The 15708-nt window shown below is 41.9% G+C and overlaps 1 protein-coding gene and 1 pseudogene across 4 annotated transcripts in view; one reads left to right on the top strand and one right to left on the bottom strand.

The window, feature by feature from the left end:
* LOC110494637 (forkhead box protein J3) overlaps positions 1-11088 on the bottom strand; it is a 166571-nt gene extending 155483 nt beyond the window's left edge. For 2 of the 3 annotated variants that reach the window (XR_002469300.2, XM_021569875.2), the window contains exon 1: positions 10861-11078. The gene's annotated coding sequence lies outside the window, so the exon portion shown is untranslated. Of the gene's footprint in view, positions 1-10860 lie in introns of all 3 variants that reach the window. The other variant, XM_021569877.2, reaches the window with a different exon arrangement.
* Positions 1-15708, top strand: part of LOC110493264 — a 95193-nt pseudogene that overhangs the window by 77469 nt on the left and 2016 nt on the right. Inside the window, exons 3-4 of the transcript XR_005036719.1 lie at positions 14985-15457; positions 15565-15668. The product of XR_005036719.1 is annotated as a phosphopantothenate--cysteine ligase-like (transcript). The remainder of the gene's footprint in view (positions 1-14984; positions 15458-15564; positions 15669-15708) is intronic.

Below are 15708 nucleotides of genomic sequence, written 5' to 3'. Positions count from 1 at the left end.
TGGGCAAGCAGATTCATTAAACCACCACACACATACATTTATTTTACTGATCCATGTCTACAACAAATTTCTGCCCGAATTTTACACCATACGTTCAGTCGACATATAGCCTCTATTCAGCCTAGTTTATTGGGGAGAGGGAGCGACAGAGTTAGGCAGTGTATTGCCAGATTAATAAAAAATGAAAGTGTTGTGCTGCAGTAAACTCGCTCTCCATCCCGTGAGGTCTTTTGAAAACTCTGAACCAGTGCTGCATTCCCACATCCAGTGAGGGGCTCTTTAAAAATTCATTCATTTACAGCAAAAATAGATTAAAGAGCCCAGCTGAGCAAAACTCAAAATTTGGCTCCTGAATAACATTAATGATAAAACATCTCCCACAAGCACTGGGGGTTTCGCCTGAGGAAAAATGTGCTGGCTTTCTTTCACCTTACAGCACCTTGAGAATAATGTATTTTTAAATCATTACTAAAATAATGCGTTTCTAAATTGTAATTTCTAATTATGACTTTCCTTAGATTCAAAACAGCTGAGTAAAAACTGCACAAACTCATTCAAATCCATCCTAGAAACTGCCGTTTCCCATAATGCTCTGCCAATGTCAATCTATTCACCATTTGATATCAAGGCTTCAGAGCGTTCAAATGACAGCTGCCGAAGGCCCCCCAAAAACGCCTGGAACTGCAGTTACTGTAATTGTGCTGGCCAGCACTAAATTAGGTTCACTTAAGTGCAATTATCCCCCTCTGATCTTTCACATAAAGAGATGTCTTTAACATGGAGGAGTGGGCTTACACAATATGACTGCAAACAAGATTCAAATTTGAATCAGAGAGGCATTTCCATTACATGAATGGCTTCATAGCTAACCTGCATTCAAGTGATGCACAGCAATGCTAATGAAGACTGAGCTAGTCCCATCTCACAAACATCAAAACCAGGAGCACAGACTTCATACTGGATTAGAGCAGAACATGGGAGAGATTTCAAACAAACCATTCAGTCAGTTAGGCCTGAGCTTGTTCAGAGAGCCTGCCTCCATTCAACAATCACCATCATAGTAACAGAGGAGCATGTTTGTGCCCACCCAATCCACAGGGGAGAAGAGTCTTGTAGTAGAGGAACAACTGCAAAGCATGAGAAAAAAAATGAGCTAGTTTCAGGCAAACATGACTCTGGGATAAAATAGAAGCATAGGCCATGTGTTATATAAATATAAATATGTTTAATCAATAAGGACACTGCACCACCTTATTGCAAGTGGATTGAAGACCAACTGCCCTCTAAACTAGTAGTACTGCTGTCAGTCACCCATCACTAAAAGAATAGCCCAGCCTATGACATATAAGATTATGATGGCTTATATTTTGGTGTCTGACTGCTTGGTCTTGTCTGTGGATAGCCTACCTGTTGGGCTCAGTCTGTCCGATCCCAAGGCAGCATCAGACTGGTACGTTAAGCCTGCCTAGCCAGGGGCTTAACTACCACCAGCAGTCTGATATCTGCATCTCACGGACTTCCATTTGAATAATCACTTCCACAAGGGGAGAAATTAAAAAGCCTATCAGTGAGACAGGGCTAGGCACAGGGCCACAGCTGAATTTCAAATGAGCTGCTGGTATGTGAAAGGAGAGAGACCGGCTCTTAGGTCAGCTTTGTCAATATGGAGACTACTCAACTCTCTTTTAAATGGTGTCATTATCTTAAAGACCACAATGGGATATCACCATTTTATGAAATGTAAAACCTGTGAAATACAGTATTTACAGGTAGATAAGATGAATACCCTAAGCCACTGAACAAGCTCCACAAACGGCAGAAAAAGTTATTTTGTTTAATTCCAGAAAAATGTCAGAGCAGAGGTTTGTTGCAGCACTGTTAGGCACAGCTGGATAATGGATTCGCTTCACAAATGTCGCCTGAAACCTCAATCAACGCTGCACAAAGAAAATCTAAAAAATGTAGAAAAATGTAAATGCAGGTCTTCCACACAGGGCTCTGAAAAGACAGAAGGCAGCCTCAAGCATGATCCTTGTGAGTGTACATCTGAAGCACTATCCTAAACCATCAGCACACTGCATAGATATTCCCATCCCCGATCACAAGAAAACCTGCCAATGGAATCTTTCATTCAACAACAGTAAAGTGCTAAGTGGAATAACCCCTTTCAATGTTCTGGTATAATTTGTGGAATGCTTTGGCATTGTGGATTTAACAGCATGGTGCTTCCTTATGGTTTCCAGGCGAATTAAGTTGTGCCTCACCTCAAAATGCAGCACATCCTAATTTATAATTGTTTGTGTTTTTGTTCTACCTTATGTTATTTTTATTACGAAATTGATATTGATTACCGCGGTGTTGGGTTTAGAGCTTGCAAGAAAGGCATTTCACTGTACTTGTGCACGTGACATTAAAACATCCTTGGATGGAAATGGTGACAGACCGAACAAGCAGCTGCTGTGTCTCTACTTCCTCAACTATCGTTATGTCAATTTATCGCTGCTTGATTTTATTAAATATATACACTGCTCAAAAAAAATAAAGGGAACACTAAAATAACACATCCTAGATCTGAATGAATTAAATATTCTTACATACTTTTTTCTTTACATAGTTGAATGTGCTGACAACAAAATCACAAGAATGATCAATGGAAATCAAATGTATCAACCCATGGAGGTCTGGATTTGGAGTCACACTCAAAATTAAAGTGGAAAAACACACTACAGGCTGATCCAACTTCGATGTAATGTCCTTAAAACAAGTCAAAATGAGGCTCAGTAGTGTGTGTGGTCTCCACGTGCCTGTATGACCTCCCTACAACGCCTGGGCATGCTCCTGATGAGGTGGCGGATGGTCTCCTGAGGGATCTCCTCCCAGACCTGGACTAAAGCATCTACCAACTCCTGGACAGTCTGTGGTGCAACGTGGCGTTGGTGGATGGAGCGAAACATGATGTCCCAGATGTGCTCAATTGGATTCAGGTTTGGGGAACGGGCGGGCCAGTCATAGCATCAATGCCTTCCTCTTGCAGGAACTGCTGACAAACTCCAGCCACATGAGGTCTAGCATTGTCTTGCATTAGGAGGAACACAGGGCCAACCGCACCAGCATATGGTCTCACAAGGGGTCTGAGGACCTCGTCTCAGTACATAATGGCAGTCAGGCTACCTCTGGCAAGCACATGGAGGGCTGTGCGGCCCCCCAAAGAAATGCCAACCCACACCATGACTGACCCACCGCCAAACCGGTCATGCTGGAGGACGTTGCAGGCAGCAGAACGCTCCTCCTGCTCCTCCTTGCACAAAGGCGGAGGTAGCGGTCCTGCTGCTGGGTTGTTGCCCTCCTACGGCCTCCTCCACGTCTCCTGATGTACTGGCCTGTCTCCTGGTAGCGCCTCCATGCACTGGACACTACGCTGACAGACACAGCAAACCTTCTTGCCACAGCTCGCATTGATGTTCCATCCTGGATGAGCTGCACTACCTGAGCCACATGTGTGGGTTGTCGACTCCGTCTCATGCTACCACTAGAGTGAAAGCACCGCCAGCATTCAAAAGTGACCAAAACATCAGCTAGGAAGCATAGGAACTGAGAAGTGGTCACCACCTGCAGAACCACTCCTTTATTGGGGGTGTCTTGCTAAATGCATATATAAATAAAAAGATCAGGCCTACAATATTGTACTCAAAGGTGATATCCTTAAAATGACAAGTGGATAAATTGAATTACACAGGGCATCTAAGAGTGGTCTAATTTCGTGCAAATACAAACATTGTAGCCAATACTGTTCAAAATGGTCCAGCTCCATGGTCAAGAAATTTGAATAGATAAGGGATATGAAAATCTTCAATATTATAACGGTGAAGTCTTTGATGCACTGACTATTGGGCTAATTTCACAATGCTCAGAGAACGGTTCAGTGCTCACAGCCGCAACAATACTGCTGCACTCTCTCTCCCTCTACTATCCAGTCATCCAGAAACAACTCATTCACCATTCATGCATTTCTATCAAAGCACATCAAGTAAGAAATTCACATTTAAAAATTCTATATGCATGTTGTGTGCACCTAAATGGTAAATTGTGGATGACACCATCTAATAAATATCCTAAAAGCAGATTAAGCCACTTACCATCACTATGAAAACATATTACGTAACATCCTAAAAGCAGACCCATTCCTGTACTCAAGACTCAAACTGTGGACAGCATGTAAGGATTACGGAAAGGATAGTATAATATTGTTCCGAAAGAGAAATCGGGACCAATAAAGAACATGTTTCTATAGTAGGGAGAAGATGGGGTCTCTGACAGCCACCATACAATTACCGTGAGGGGGGGGGGGGGTGAATGAGCCCACTTCCCACAAAATAAGGTGAAAATTGAGCTGAATTTTACCTCCTGCCGAAAGGTATGACCATATTAGAAACATATTTCCACCAAATCACATTACAAAACAAATATACATTTATCACCGTTAGACAAAATACAGAAATGTGCAATCAAAGCAGCAAGATTTGTGATCAGTTACCAAGAAAACAGAGCAACCAGTGGAGCACAAACAAGACTGTCAATTAGGGCTGTCTTGACAACAAAACAAAACCTTTGTCGCCCGAGAGTAATCTGTTCTTTCGACCAATCAATTGGTCAAAATTTTGAAACAGATAATTTTCCATATATTGACACACCCAATGTTTGAATAAAATCAACAACATGTATGCTACTGAGCTTATCTGATGCTTTAAGCACTGATCTAAAATGAAGACATTTCTAAAGAGGGAGCCAGAGATCAATATAGCCTAACCAGAAGAAAAAAATAAAAAAATCCTGACTCCCCACTGCTGCTGGCCTTTGCAGATCCTGTGTTATGCTCCTGAAGTTGCCGGTAATAGGCTACAGCACCGGTCAGCAACCTTTTCCACTTGGAGTGCCAAGTTATCAGACCAGTTCTACTGATCTGCGTGCCAGTTATGATTTTCACATGCACATTTTTGTGGAACAGATTAATTTAATTTATAGTAAAGTCTTCATATCTCAGAATCAGTGTCAGGTGGTTAATCAAAATTCTAAATGAAAATACAAATATAAAAACGTATTGCTATTGCAAAGGTTAAAGATAAAAAAGGTTAAATAAATAAAAAAATGCCAATATGAAAAAACTGCCTACGTAAAGCCAACAAATAAAAACATTGCAGCCTGCAGGTAGAAAATATCCTGGCTACACAAGGCCTGTCTGCTGGGAACTTGAAACATTGTATCAACTATTGTATTAACTTGAAGCTTGTGCTAGCAAGCTTGCTACATTGTATAAAATATTCTGAGTTTCCAGTGCCAATGAGCTCTGGACAGACAGGCCATTTTGCACAACGGCTAAGTAATCAGGCAGGCCCACTTTAAGAAGTTTCCACTGGATCAGAGCATTACTTTTTTTCCCCCTTTCATGCCGAGGTGTAATCAAAAAGAGAGAGCGGGAAAGATTTTTAAATTAAGCTACGTTGAGGAACTATTGTCATTCTCCATGGATTTAAAAATAGACCAAGAAAAACATTACTTGAGAAGCTCCACAGTGATGTTGAGTTATAGCATCAGATCCCCAAATGGGCACACTTATAGGGCTACACTTGCCCTACTTTTACATGCGTAATCAGGTCCGTGTCCTTACTCAAAATTGACAGGAGCGCTCCAAACAAAAGACAATTAATTGACAACTGGTAAATGGAATAAAATATACCAAAACCAGCGTAGCCTAGGTTGTGCTCTCTGCAAACAACGTGTCCACTTCTACAACGGCATCAATTAGACTAATAATAATAAATTGAATGCATTAACAGGAATTACAGTAACCAAACCATCATTGCAGGAGAGAAATGGTAATTAATAGTAAATGTACTACTGGTGATACTAGTGTGCCACCCCCGCGGTCTCCACAATGGATTAGTCCACTCAGACAGGCGTGAATCAGACATGTCTCGTGACATTTTTTTTTTACATCTATTTTAAACTGCACGAATAAAAATCTTGGTCGACCAACAGCCTATCAACCAAACAATCAACCAGTGGACTAAATGGGGTCAGCCCTATGCTAAATACAACCAATAGATCCGTTTACTTATCTTCATACAATAACTATTTACACATTGTTACAAACACATAGCTGATAATATAATATTTGAAATGTCTATCCTTTTGAAACAATGGGTGGTTCTCAAAAAAGCTTACTACTGTGCTCCGAGCATGCAAATTGGATTAAGGTAGGGTCTGAGTACGAGTCTAAACCAAAGTACGCGAAACAGATCATGGAGGGCATTTCTCGAATGCATACTCCGTTTGTACATATTTTGATTCATGCATTGATGCAAGCCTCAGTGGAAAGTATGTAAAGAAATGACGCACCCATGTAAGAAAAAAATTATGCAACATTTCTTGAAATCAGTGTCGGACATTTGAGCTGAAGCTAGAGAAAATACACTAACTTTAGAATGAAATGTTGCCTATTCACATCTCATATGTTGTTACCTTACTACAATATTTTATCTTGATACATTAATAAATACATGTTGTGTTAATTTTGTAATGTTTACCTGCCTGCGTACTGTGGATAGCAAGCCCATAAGTCAATAGGGCTAACTGGATAGCTACTAGTACTGTTAGCTAGCAAGATAGCCACAAATAATTGTTAGTTAGCTATCCACATGTTGTTTTGTCTGTTGTTGCCATTGTCCTGGCTGGAAGAAGGGTCAGTAAATGGGGAGGTGAAGCGTGAGGTAACACAGTAGGGGGAGTACGAGTGCATCTCAAATGTATTGCTTTACGTGTTCTCCACACTCTCGTCCTCAAGAGAACGTGGTTGAAGAATGCACTCGGAGCATGAGTGTGTGGTGCACGGCAGTGTGCATATTGAGAAACACTCCTTTACGATTACAATGTTCACTGTACATTGTCATCTGTACATTGTCATGTTTTTTGTTCCTCACTTTTGTTCATTTCACTTGTTTTGGCAATGTAAACATATGTTTCCCATACAAATAAAGCCCACATCAATTTAATTGAGAGAGCGCACAGACAGACAGATTAATGGTAAATGGTAATCCCATTTCCACTACTACTATTAATACCTTATTGCTGTTGGTCCCACCATTTTTTCAATGCAAGTAATTTAACTTGCCATGTCAATAAAGTCTACTGAATTGAGAGAGAACTTTGAGGTCACATTGCATGATGTTCGTCTCATCATACACATTTGAAAAGCCCTCCCCATTACTGTTCAGCAAAACAACTGTACTTCGGGAAATTGGACACTGACTAAAATAACCATTTAAAAAAAAACAAAGTCTAATGGAATCAAAGGCTTACTCAATACTGAAATGTTCATCCCTAACTATAACATCTTCCAAAAAGAAAGAACTGTCAAAAAGGGGCGGAGTTGCAATCTACGGCAGAGGTAGCCTTCAGAGTTGTCATACTTTCCATGTCTGTGCCCAAACAATTCACGTTCAATTCACGCTTCTACGTTTAAAAATTCACCTTTCCAGAAACAAGTCTCTCACCTTTGCCGCTTGTTATAGAGCCCCTTCAGCCCCCAGCTGTGCCCTGGACACCATATTTGAATTGATTGCCCCTCATCCATCTTCAGAGTTCGTACCGTTAGGTGACCTAAACTGGGATATGCTTAAAACCCCGGCCGTCCTACAAATAAACTATATGCCCTCAATCTCACTCAAATTATTAAGGAACCTACCAGGTACAATCCGTAACCATGGGCACCCTCTTAGATATCATCCTGACCAAGTCACCCTCTAAATACACCTCTGCCGTCTACAACCAGGAAATCAGCAATCACTGACTGCATGCGTAATGGGACTGCATTCAAACGACCACCACTCATCACTGTCAAACACTGCCTAAAACATTTCAGCGAGCAGGCCTTTCTAATCGACCTGGCCCGGGTATCCTGGAAGGATATTGACCTCATTCTGTCAGTAGAGGATGCCTGGTTGCTCTTTAAAAGTGCTTTCCTCGCCATCTTAAATAAGCATGCCCTATTCAAAAAATGTAGAACTAAGAACAGACATAGCCCTTGGTTCACCCCAGACTTGACTGCCCTTGAACAGCACAAAAACAACCTATGGCATTCCGCATTAGCATTGAATAGCCAGCGCTATGCAACTTATTAGGGAAGTCAAGAACCAATATACTCAGTCAGTTAGGAAAGCCGAGGCTAGCTTTTTCAAACAGAACTTTGCAAAAATGTTTTGGGACACTAAAGTCCATGGAGAATAAAAGCACCTCCTCCCAGCTGCCCACTGCACTGAGGCTAGGAAACACTGTCACCACCGATAAATCTACAACAATTTCCATAAGCATTTTCCACCTGGCTACTCCTACCAACAGTTCAGCACCTCCTGCAGCAACTTTCCCAAGCCCCACCTCCCCCACTATGCAATCTGGTTTCCGAGCTGGCCATGGATGCACCTCAGCCATGCTCAAGGTCCTAAACGATATCATAACCGCCACCGATAAAAGACAGTACTGTGCAGCCGTCTTCATCGACCTGGCCAAGGCTTTTGACTGTCAATCACTGCATTCTTATCGGCAGACTCAACAGCCTTGGTTTCTCTAATGACTGCGTCGTCTGGTTCACCAACTACTTCTCAGATAGAGTTCAGTGTGTCAAATCGGAGTGCCTGTGGTCCGGACCTCTGTCAGTCCCTATGGGGGTGCCACAGGGTTCAATTCTTGGGCCGACTTTTCTCTCAAAACACACACACACACAATGTTGTTGCTGCTGGTGATTCTCTGATCCACCTCTACTCAGACGACACCATTCTGTATACATCTGGCCCATCTTTGGACACTTAACAAACCTCCAAACGAGCTTCAATTACATAGAACAATCCATCCTTGGCCTCAAACTGCTTCAAAATGCATGCTCTTCAACAACCACAACCGCCCGCCCGACTAGCATCACTACTCTGGACGGTTCTGACTTAGAATAAGTGGACAACTACAAATACCTAGGTGTCTGGCTAGACTGTAAACTCTCCTTCCAGACTCACATTAAGCATCTCCAATCCAAAATTAAATCTAGAATTGGCTTCCTATTTCACAACAAAGCCCCCTTCACTCATACTGCCAAACATACCCTCGTAAAACTGACTATACTACTGATCCTTGACTACAGCGATGTCATTTACAAAATAGCCTCCAACACTGTACTCAGGAAACTGGATGTAGTCTATCACAGTGCCATCTGTTTTGTCACCAAAGCCCCTTATACTACCCACCACTGTGACCTGTATGCTCTTGTTGGCTGGCCCTCACTACATAATCATCACCAAACCCACTGGTTCCAGGTCATCTATAAGTCTTTGCGAGGTAAACCCCTGTCGTATCTCAGCTCACTGGTCACCATAGCAACACCCACCTATAGCACATGCTCCAGCAGGCATATTTCACTGGTCATCCCCAAAGCCAACACCTCTTTGGCCACCTCTCCTTCCAGTTCTCTGCTGCCAATGACTGGAACGAAGTGCAAAAAAAAACCATATATCTCCCTCACTAACTTTAAGCATCAGCTGTCAGAGCAGCTTACCGATCGATCACTGTACATGTACACAGCCAATCTGTAAATAGCACACCTCACCCCCATTCTGTTATTTATCCTCTTGCACCCCTGTATATCTGCACATCTATCACTCCAGTGTTAATGCTACATCTTTTATTATTTCACCACTATGGCCTATTTATTGCCTTACCTCCCTACTCTTCTACATTTGGACACACTGTACATAGATTTTTCTATTGTGTTATTGACTATACGTTTGTTTATGTGTAACTCTGTTGTTTGTCACACTGCTTTGCTTTATCTTGGCACGGTCGCAGTTGTAAATGAGAGCTTGTTCTCAACTGGCCTACCTGGTTATAAGGTGAAATAAAATAAATTACTCAAGTCATTATTGAAAACAGAAAAACTTGAACAGCAGTTTCAGGGCTGCATGTGCATGAAGACAGCACTGTAGCTGCTATTTAAAGAATGGCTGATTAAGACAAGCCAGACCTGATCTCTTTTTGTGGGATTAAGTTTCCAAAATTGTGCAAATAAAATACTAGAACCTGAATCAACACAGCCTTGCCCTCAAGTGCTTTCGTGGTTCTTAGTAGCCAAACTTGCCAGTGACAATTTGCCAATGCATTCGTTTTTTTATTAGACATCCAATTGGATTGTTTTATACTAGCTTCCATCGTTATATGGGGGAATCCCACAGACTACGAACCGCATTCTAACAGCTAATGAGGTGTGAGGGACCAAGTTGACCAACCAGTCAAGCTAACGACAGAGCGTGTGACAGTTTGGACTAACCTGAAAATTCCCAAATTAGCTAACGTTTGCCACTTAACGTTACAGTAGCAAGGATAAACAGCTGGCTAACATTATAGCTAGCAACACACCATGTAAAAAGAGGTTCGGTTCTCTTTACAACATGACTTGGTAGCTAGCTAACTGGCTAATTGACGATATGGAAGACGAATGCTAGCTGTCAAAGTTGCTCAGTTATCAATGGTGCTCGTAAGCTAACGTTCGCTAGATAGCTAGCTGTCAAGTTAGAGAGTTATAGCTAACTAACGTAGCTAAAATGATTAACCATGCTATCATGTTAGTTAATTGGCAACGAGCTACCTGGATCGTTACTAATGATGCCCCCATAGGCTCCGTCCCAGCAAAAAGATAACTGACAAGAGGCCCTGATTTCTGAACTCAATCCCCAGAACTTCAGTGCAGCTCACTTCCCCATGAAAGTCGTCCATTTCACGGGCCTCAGTTCAACTTCCATTCCCATGTTCTTACAGCTCACTTACCCTGGGTATATGTGGTCGTTGCCTTTGTCCAGGGAAGTGTTGAAGTAACTGCCCACTCCTCTTCCAACTGATCTTCAACAAGAAAGTCCCTCAGGTGCCTATTCTCTTGGCGTTTGTCCTAGATTAGACCCGTTGTGCCCTCACTGATGTGCCCGTGGCGTCCCTCTTCGGCTTCTCCGCCTTTTCCCTTTCTCTCGACAACCAACATCCGGGACTCTGTCGTTTGCAACACAAAAATACCCGGAACTACTTCCAACACAATTCAAGAACGATGCAGATTGCAAACTGCACTGGCTGTATTACTGCACTCTACGATGTACACAGCCACAAAAACTAGTCCCCTCCCTGCCGTCTCTCTCCCTCTGCCTCTGCTACAACTACTTAATAAAACGAAAACAATAATAGTATTAAAACACATATTTACTCAGAATCATTATAACAAAAAAATAAAAAATAAAATTAATGTGTTTTTAGCTATTAATAATCTTACTACAGGAGTTATGACAGTACTACTAAAGGTAATATTTAATTGCAAAAAATGATTAATTTGACTACTATCCTTGACTTCAGATTATACTGTTGTTAGCAGCATCTAGTCTTCTACACGGAGCACTATCTTAGTAATGTTCATGTTATAAGACATATTGACATTTTTGGTTAATTCATACTTTGCTGGAATCAAAAATGTCTGATCACTATTAGTACAGTATATACAGTGTTTCAGCTTCCTCATACAGTTTTCAGTTGGAAAACAGAGCCTCCAGTGGGTACTCATTGAAAATGCTTCACTTGAGCTGCAAACAGGTTGCCAATCATATTTCCCATCACAAATATGTGATGGGAATAAGCAAATGATCTACAATTACATTGTGTGTTGAATGTAGCTATAGCCAAATACGGAGACATAGATACCACGCTGTCAATACAGTAGCTGGTCACTGTGTTATTGTGCAGTTGCCATTTGTATCACTTCAGGTTAATGTGTAGACTCTTTGTATGTAATCAGACTAAATCAAATAACATTTTATTTGTCACATGCGGCGAATACAACAGGTGAAGACTTTACGATGCTTACTTACAAGCCCTTTCCCAACAATGTAGTGTTAAGTAAGAAAAATGTGCAAAAAAATGAAAAGGGAATAGTAACACAAAATAACAATAATGAGACTATACACACAAGGAGTACCGGTACCTTGTCAATACGCAGTGGTAGGAGGTATTTGAGGTAATTTAGATATTATGTACACTATCATTAAAAAGTTTGGCTTGGGGGTAGAAGCTGTTTAGAAGCCTCTTGGACCTACACTACCGTTCAAAAGTTTAGAGTCACTTAGAAATGTCCTTGTTTATTAAAGAAAAGCACATCTTTTGTTCTTTAAAATAACATCAAATTGATCAGAAAAACAGTGTAGACATTGTTAATGTCGTAAATGACTATTGTAACTGGAAACGGCAGATTTTCTATGGAATATCTACATAGGCGTACAGAGGCCCATTATCAGCAACCATCACTCCTGTCTTCCAATGGCACGTTGTGTTAGCTAATCGAAGTTGATCAAGGCTAATTGATCATTAGAAAACAATTTTGCAATTATGTTAGCACAGCTGAAACCTGTTGTTCTGATTAAAGAAGCAATAAGTTGTTCTGATTAAAGAAGCAATAAAACTGTCCTTCTTTAGACTAGTTGAGTATCTGGAGCATCAGCATTTGTGGATTCGAGTGCAAGCTCAAAATGGCCAGAAACAAATAACTTTCTTCTGAAACTCATCAGTCTATTCTTGTTCTGAGAAATGAAGGCTATTCCATGAGAGTCATTGCCAAGAAACTGAATATCTTGTACAAAGCTGTGTACTACTCCCTTCACAGAACAGTGCAAACTGGCTCTAACAAGAATAGAAAGAGGAGTGGGAGGCCCCGGTCCACAACTGAGCAAGAGGACAAGTACATTCGAGTGTCTAGTTTGAGAAACAGACACCTCACAAGTCCTCAACTGGCAGCTTCATGAAATAGTACCCGCAAAACACCAGTCTCAATGTCAAAGGTGAAGAGGTGACTCCAGGATGCTGGCCTTCTAGGCAGAGTTCCTCTGTCCAGTGTCTGTGTTCTTTCGGCCATCTTAATCTTTTATTTTTATTGGCCAGTCTGAGATATGGCTTTGTCTTTGCAACTCTGCCTAGAAGGCCAGCATCCCGGAGTCGCCTCTTCACTGTTGAAGTTGAGACGACTGTTTTGTGGGTACTATTTAATGAAAACATTTTAATTAGCCTTTTAAAATGATAAACTTGGATTTGTTAACACTCCATTGGAACACAGGAGTGATAGTTGCTAACAATGGGCCTATGTAGATATTCCATTAAAAATATTGCCATTTCCAGCTACAATAGTAATTTACAACATTAACAATATCTACACTGTATTTATGATCAATTTGATGTTATTTTAATGGGGAACAAAGAAAGAAAAAAATATACATTTAAGTGACCGCAAACTTTTGAACAGTAGTGTACATGTAGGTAGGGGTAAAAGTGACTAGAAAATCAGGATAGATCATAAGCAGAGTATCGGCAGCGTTTGTGAAGAGTGTGTGTGTGTGTTGGAATGTCAGTGTTGTACGTGTGAGTGTGTGGGTAGAGTCCAGTGAGTGTGCATAAAGCCGGTACAAGAGAGTCAGTCCAAATAAAAAGTGGTCAATGCAAATAGTCTGGGTAGCCATTTGCTTAACTGTTCAGCAGTCTTATGGCTTGGGAGTAAAAGCTGTTCAAGTGCTTTTTGGTCCTAGACATGGCGCTCCGGTACCGCTCGCTGTGCGGTAGCAGAGACAAAGTTCTAGGACTTGTGTGGTTGGAGTCTTTGACCATTTTTTTGGCCTTCCTCTGACACCGCCTGGTATAGAGGTCTTGGATGGCAGGGAGCTCGGCCCCAGTGATGTACTGGGCTGTACGCAATACCCTCTGTATCGCCTTACGATGCCAAGAAGTTGCCATACCAAACAGTGATGTAGCCCGTCAAGAAGCTCTCAATGGTGCAGCTGTTGAACCTTTTGAGGGCCCATGCCAATTCTCTCAGGCCTTTGATTTAACTGTGCCCCTGTTCTCACCTGGGTTTGTGTGTGCTATATGAAAGAGGAGTACAGTCTCTGCCAAGAGATGTGGACTTGTAGGAAGTGCACTTGTCCTGTCGCTGGTTGAAGCCTAGCTCCAGCTGTTCCCCCTCAATCACTTCATTGCTGGCAGTGGTGGGGTAATTCTGCAGTCTCTCAGGCTTTTGTCTGATGTTTGCCTTACTGGTGTGGTCTTCTACTGAGGCTTACTATGGCCTGTGCCAAAAGGTCCTTAATGGCACAGGGGGACGTTTGCTTGCCCTGTAGGTACAGTATCTAGATAAAGATAGCTCAATCACTGCATAGGTTATTATTATATCTGCCAAAATTGTTTAAGTGTGATAACTGACACACAATGTATAGGCTAGCAACAACATTTATTTGTAAGGAAAAGTCTTCTGACAATTCAACTTCCACGACGATAGGTGGCGACATAGTTCTGAGTTGTTTAAATTGCAATGGAATAGATAATAGAAGACGTCACGCCAGACAACATCAGGAAGTCGACCACTACTTCTCAATCATCAGTGACTTTCTTTCGATGTCTTTAAAAGTAAGTAATGTTTCTATTAATAAGATTCATTGAAATATTAAGCTAATTCACTGACAACTGCAACACGAGCCGAATGATCTTAAGTGCGTTCCCCATGCCAATGAACATCCTAGTAACAACGAATGTGAACCGCATTCCAGTGCACAATTTGCATGGCTAACGTTAGCAGCTGTAAAGTGTAGTTTGAAGTTGTAGCTAGTAGACAAAAGTGAGTCTAACATAATTATCCCATATGCCAACCAGTCAAATAATCAACTCGTGACTACTATTCGTCCCCTCAAAAGTTTAAGGGTCACAATTATCCTATTCCTACCAGAACGTTTAAAAGTAACTCTGAAAACAATGTCTCCGCTCCTCCCACACCTTACTCCGACATTTGTCCCACAAATTACAATTACACACTGCGTAGGTTTTACATACTTTTTCAATGTCATTTTTGTTTTGTAGATTTGTCTCCCTGGCTTGACCAGGCATTGCAGAACCCTGGACCCTCACTGTAGATGGGAAGCTGTCTGACGAGTTTTCCCTTCCATTCCATGTAGAGGAAGTCAAAAGGTAGATGACAGCTTTTGCTGAGCAGGATGGTGCTGATCACCTCAGGTCCCCCTGGAGTCTTGCACCATCCGCTTCCTGGATAACTTCAGCCGTGGCCAGCACGGAGCCTCTTCGGCAGAGTACTTACTAGAGTCCGGCTACGCTGTGATCTTCCTGCACAGACACCGCTCCTTATATCCCTTCACTCTGGGATTAATCTGCTGGACAATAGAGGGTTCTGGCTGTGGCCAAGTCATGGTCAACCAGCAGGCACTTCCCAACATTGGCAAAGTCCTGATGCGTTACCAGGCGGTAAAAGAGGCACGGCTTCTTCTGCCTGTGGAGTTCAGCACCCTGTCTGAGTACCTGCACCACCTCAAAGCTGCAGCACAGGCACTCAGGCCCATAGGTAGGTACTAACACTCAACTAGAAGTAGTAGCAGGGCTTATCGGGGTGTACAGTACATGCATGTGCTGGTATATTAAACATGCACTCGGTGTTCACTCCCCTCTCAGGGTCTACGGCCATGTTTTATTTGGCTGCAGCAGTGTCAGATTTTTACATTCCAGCATCAGAAATGCCAGAGCACAAAATCCAGTCCTCCAATGGACCACTTCAGGTGAGTAAAGAAAGCCATCAAATACAAAAGCACATGCTCA

This window comes from Oncorhynchus mykiss, chromosome 17, assembly GCF_013265735.2.
Source record: "Oncorhynchus mykiss isolate Arlee chromosome 17, USDA_OmykA_1.1, whole genome shotgun sequence".
NCBI lineage: Eukaryota > Metazoa > Chordata > Actinopteri > Salmoniformes > Salmonidae > Oncorhynchus > Oncorhynchus mykiss.
This window is presented reverse-complemented; position numbering and strand designations above follow the sequence as displayed.